Raw genomic sequence first — 5,902 nt, forward strand, 5'->3', positions numbered from 1 at the left:
ATTCATAATTAGGATTAGTTTTTTAGTTTAATTCACTAGATAATTAGGTTAGCAATTAGTTAATCAACTTTAAGCTTTGGGTGATTTATTTCACTATATAACTTTAAATTAGACTTAAAACCATTCATTGGGAGATGACCTAGAGTTGACCCTACATTACATTAAGGTTAGCTTTAATTTAATTTTGAAAGTAAGCGATAAATCCCTATCAAAATTTTTGCACCATTGCTAGGGAATGGTTTAGGTTTAATTTTTTAAGTTATTTAGTGCTTAATTTACATTTTTAGTGTTTCTAAAAAAAATTTAAAAAAATTATAAAAATTTTTGTTTTGTATTTTGTGTTTTATTTAGTGTTTTTGTGAGTTTTGAGTGTTTTTGTTCTGTTTTGGAAAAAGAAAAAAAATTAGTGCAATTTTCGTTAGTTTGGTGTAGAGCTGAAAATATTTTGTTCCTAGTGTCTGAGCTTGAAATTGAAAAACCAACTAGGAATGAGTTTGAGGGAATTTGAAATTGGAATTCTTTTCATTTTAAAGCTCTATATCTTTTTATTTTAAAATTGGTTTGGTCAATTTGGGATGTGGGAAGTGTCTTGTGGAAATTTTACAAGTTAATAAGATCTAGGGAGCCTTTACAAAGGATTCCTAAAACCTTATTACAACTTCAAGTTAGCATATCTCTCTCTCTCTATGTCCAAATTGATTAATTCCAGCTCCTTTTTTCTTATTATTGTCTTATATGTGTTTCTTGTGTTTATCATTTTTTTCTTGCTTTTGTGTATTTTAAATTGTTTCATCTTGATTTGCATTTTAGTTTAGCTTGTTCTTTGTTCTTAATTTTCTTGAGCTTGATAAGTGCATGACCTGAAGAAAACATGCCTCTTTTGTTGAACTAGATCTAGAAATTAAAAGGCCTATTTCTAGATTGAGAAGATCACCACCTCTTCTTGATTCTCATTTGATTTGTAATTCAATAATGGAACGTATCTTAGGACATAAGCATGTGCATAATGAGGGCCATGGGAATGGGAGTGAGAATTTGAATGATGATAGCCATGTTAATAATGAATTTAAAGGCTTGCATAATCCTAGAGAGGAGAGGAGCATTAGGCAGTTAACTTAACCTAATTGGCATGACAATCTTTATGGCTTGTATGTTCCTCCTACTAATGTTCAATTTGAAATTAAACCCTCCTTGATTAATGCATTGCTTAAATTTTATAGGTTATCAAGAGAGGATTGCCATAGGTTTTTACATACTCTCTACTTGGTTTGTGATACTATGAAGCCTATGCACGTAAATGTTGATGATGTTCAATCTAAAGCTTTTGCATTTTCTCTTGAAGGTTTAGCAAAAGAGTGGTATTTCACCTACCCTTCTTATGTGAAAGTAAGCACATAGGCTGAGCTAAGAAGACTCTTCTTGGATAAATTCTTTCCAAATTCCAAGGTTACCAATTTGAGGAAGCAAATCTATGGGGTCCAACAAGAAAAGGATGAGAGTCTCTATGAGTATTAGACAAGATTCCAAGGTCTTTTAGCTAATTGCCCACACCATCAAATTTCTAGTGAGAATTTAGTCTAATATTTCAATGAGGGCTTGATTCCAAGAGACAAAGTTAATATTGATGTTGCTAGTAGTGGATGCTTGATTGACCTCACTTCCTTAAAGGCTTAGGAACTAATTAACAAGATGGCCTTAAGTGGTACTCAATACTCTACAAGGGAGAAGAGGAATGTGAATATGGTGGGTTCTTCAATGCTTAATGATTCACATGCGGACTTGTTAGCTGCCAAGATTGGGAGAATGATGGCTCCACAAATATCTCAAGTGAGTGATGTAAGTACTTCTCAAGTACTTGTCCCTTATTCTTGTATTTTTTGTGACTCACCCATGCATGTAGAAAGCAATTGTCCTATTAAGTTTGAGCAAGTGAATGCTATCTACAATGGGAAGTAATCCTATGGGGGGAGGCAAGGGCAAAGAGTTTATTCTAATACTTATAATTCTTTATGGAGAGACCATCCTAATTTTTCCTATTCAAATCCAAATGTGGTTTTGTAAGACAACCAACTAAGAGGAGCATATCAAAACCTTCAAGGCTATAAGCTTCCACACCTTTTAATCTAATGTAGCTTTTCCCACAACTACAATCCTAATTGTAATTCTCTTGTACCTTGTTCTAATTCTTATAGTGAAAGGAGACTTATGCCAATTGAGAGTTCTTCTAACTCTAATTCTTTTAATGATGTGAATGTGTTACACAAGCAATTAATTGAAATGAATACCTTGTATAAAAACATGTATGATGGCTTAAGGAATAAGGTAGAGAGTATGGATAACAAGTATGAGAGCATGAACTCTAAAATTGATGCCCTTACTTCTCAAATAAATATGCTTGCTAACCAATTAACTGCAGCCAATTCTTAAGCTCTTACATTACCATCCAATATCATCACTAATCCTAAAGCTAATCTCAGTGCTATCACATTAAGGAGTGGCAAGTAGTTAGGAGAAAGAGTACAAGAACCCCACAAAGAAAGGAAGGTTGACACTTCCTCTTTGAATTCTTCTCTTGATGTTAATGTTTCTGGTTCTTCTTTTGCTCCTAATGATGTATCTTTTTGTAGGGATGATGATGATGAGAACATTGAGGAGATCATATGTGAGCAACCACCATACAAGGTGGAAAAGAGGACTATGGCCAAATTGCTTAGCAAAGAAAAAGAGGAAGAGGCCGAGGAAAGTGAAATAAGAAAGGAAAGTTCAAGGAAGGAAGAAGCAAAACAAAATAAAGAACTCATGAAGAGACTTCTTTTCCTATAAGCACAAATTCTTCTTATGAAAATTAAAGGGGAAATTGATCAAGAGATATATGATTTCATCCATAAAATTCATGTAAATGTGCCTTTGATGGATGTTGTGAAAAACTTTTCTAAATATGCCAAATTTTTAAAGGATTGTTGTATAAACAAGAGGAAGTTTAGGCTTAATGTTAGGGTTTAATTTCCCTCTTCTATGAGTTCTATAATGAAGCCTCAACTCGCTATTAAGTGTGATGACCTCAGTTCTTTCACAATTCCATGCAAAATTGGCAATATAAATTTTTCAAATGTATTGATTGATTTAGGGGCTGCTATAAATGTGATGCCATTGTCTATTTACCATGCCCTGATTTGAATTGTATGCATAAAACACCAATGATATGCCAATTAATAGATAGGAGTATTCGGAGACCACATGGAAGAGTAAAATACTTGTTGGTTTGTGTTAAAGGTCTATTATTTTCTATAGATTTCTATATGCTAATATATCCAAGGAAGGGAGTGGGGGTGACATTTTGATTCTAGGAAGGCCATTTATGAGGACTTCCTATACATTGCTAGATATGGAAAAGGGTAGTTTGATTTTGAAATGTGGAGAGGATCATGTTACCTTCAACATATATGAGATAATGAAAAGACCCTTTGAGGATTATTCTTTACTTAGTCTCAATGCTATTGACATTTTGGTTGAAGAAGCTATTGAGAAATATGCACACATCTCACTTCCTCATGATGATTATTCTTCATTGACCCCACATGTTTCATGCTTTTGTGTTGAAAAATATATTTGCCTCATATTAAGTTCCTTATGATCCACTAAATATTTTAGGCTCTTATGGTCACTGAAAATACTGAATACTACTCCATACAAATAATGCCGTGAAATCTTTAGTGTAAACATAACTGCGGCAAGCTCTAAGTCATGGGTAGGGTAATTTTCTTCATGTGGCCTGATCTGTCTAGAGGCATAAGCTACTACCCACTCATCTTGCATCAACACACATCCTGGACCTTTTAGAGATGCATCTGTATACACTTTATATGGCAACCGTGGATTAGGAATAATCAATACCGATGCCATAGTCAGTTTCTCCTTCAACTTTTAAAATGCGATCTCGTACTTGTCATCCCAAATAAATGGCTGATCTTTTTGAGTCAACCTAGTTAATGATGAAGCTATCTGAGAGAAACCCTGGATAAATCTATGATAATATCCAGCCAGTCCCAGAAAACTCCATATTTTAGTCACAAAACTAGGTCTTTCCTATTTCAACACTGTATCCACTTTATGCAGATCCATTACAATCCCTTTTGCTAACACAACATGTCCTAGAAATCAGACCTCTCATAGCCAGAACTCACACTTGCTAAGCTTGGCTTGTTGTCCTTTAAAATTTGTAGCACAATTCTCAAATGCTTCACATACTGCTCCTCATTCTCAGAATATATCAGAATGTCATCAATGAATACCACAACAAACTGATCTAGGTAAGGCCTAAATATACGGTTTATATAGTCTATGAAAACTGCAGGTGCATTTGTTAACCCAAATGGCATGACCAAGAACTCATAATGCCCATATCTGGTATAGAAAGCCGTCTTGGGCACATCCTCCAAACGCACTCTTAATTGATGGTATCCTAACCTTAGGTCAATTTTTGAGAACACTGAAGCTCCCACCAATTGATCTAATAAATCATCAATCCTTGGTAAAGGATATTTGTTTTTCACTGTCACCTTATTCAACTATCTATAATCAATACAGAGCCATAAGCTATCGTCCTTCTTCTTAACAAACAACACAGGTGATCCCCAAGGTGACACACTGGGTCTAATAAATCCCTTTTTAAGTAACTCTTCTATCTACTTCTTTAATTCAGCTAGCTCAATTGGTGACATCCGATATGGTGCTTTTGAGATTGGCTCAGTTCCTGACACTAAGTCTATGGTGAACTCCACTTCCCTTTCTAGAGGCAAACTAAACATATCATCCTTAAATACCTCAAGGAATTCATTCACTACCCTAATCTTATCAATATTTCCATCATAGACTTCATGTACTAAGAAGAAAACCATATAAGCCATACACCCTTGTTGCATCAATTTCTCTGCTTGTACTACTGATAAGAACTTAGACTTGCTAGGAATATTAGCTGGTGTAGTATGTACGGGTAACAAAACTATCTTCCTAGCATAGTCCAAGGTGGCATTATTTGCCATCAACCAATCCATGCCAATAATCATGTCCAAACCCTTCATGGAAATCCGAATCAAATTGAGAGTGGTTGAATGATTTTCAAACCTTACTTCTATATTCAAACATGTTTTATTGGTCATATCAGATGACCCAGATGGTGTAGACACTTTAATCACATAAGGCAATTCATGCAAAGGAAGTACCAACCACTCTACACATTCATATGAAATAAATGAATCTGTAGCACCAGAATCAAATAATGCTTCAATTTCCTACTCGCAGATAGAAACAATACCTTTTATCAAATTCGGTGATGCTCTTACCTCCTTTTAAAATAGTGTGTAGACTCATCCTAGAATGGTAGATCTTTGCTTTGCCATCTCCACTCTTCCCTCGGGGCATTGTCTTGCTAGATGGCCAGGTTTCCCACATTTAAAACATGCCCAGCACTTCTCAGGATGTGACCGCCTATACTTAGCATGTGGTGGTGGTTGAGTTGTACTCAAGGTCGGGGTAGGAATATTAGAAGCCTGTTGGGATGGTTGTGGAATACTAGAACTCCTAAATCTACCCCTCTAAAATGTTCCTCGATTTTGTGATTCTCTAACAAAACTCTTCTTGCCCGGTGCTGCAGAACTACTCGGGCTATAACCCATTCTTAGATACTCCTCCAAAAGGGCCTAGGGAGGACGAGAACCTCCCATGACTATCTCATCTCTTTTCTGCTTCTACTTCTCGACCCCTTCTTGCTACAATTCGGAGTCGATTACACATGTCAGCATATGTGGTTACTCCTAGCTGAGCAATTTGTTGTCTATATTCAGGCCTCATCTTTTTTAAAAGCCTCTTGGCCTTCTACTTGCTATCATTGGTCTCATTCAAA

The 5,902-nt window shown here is 35.5% G+C and overlaps 1 non-coding gene across 1 annotated transcript; it reads right to left on the bottom strand.

The window, feature by feature from the left end:
- Nucleotides 1-1,452: 1,452 nt before the first annotated feature.
- LOC129316978 (small nucleolar RNA R71) lies at nucleotides 1,453-1,559 on the bottom strand. The gene has a single exon (XR_008594887.1). It is a non-coding gene; the product is annotated as a small nucleolar RNA R71 (small nucleolar RNA).
- Between the last annotated feature and the right edge of the window lie 4,343 nt (nucleotides 1,560-5,902).

Source organism: Prosopis cineraria, unplaced genomic scaffold (assembly GCF_029017545.1).
Source record: "Prosopis cineraria cultivar Desert tree isolate PC_DT_omini unplaced genomic scaffold, ASM2901754v1 PC7, whole genome shotgun sequence".
Taxonomy (NCBI): Eukaryota; Viridiplantae; Streptophyta; class Magnoliopsida; order Fabales; family Fabaceae; genus Prosopis; species Prosopis cineraria.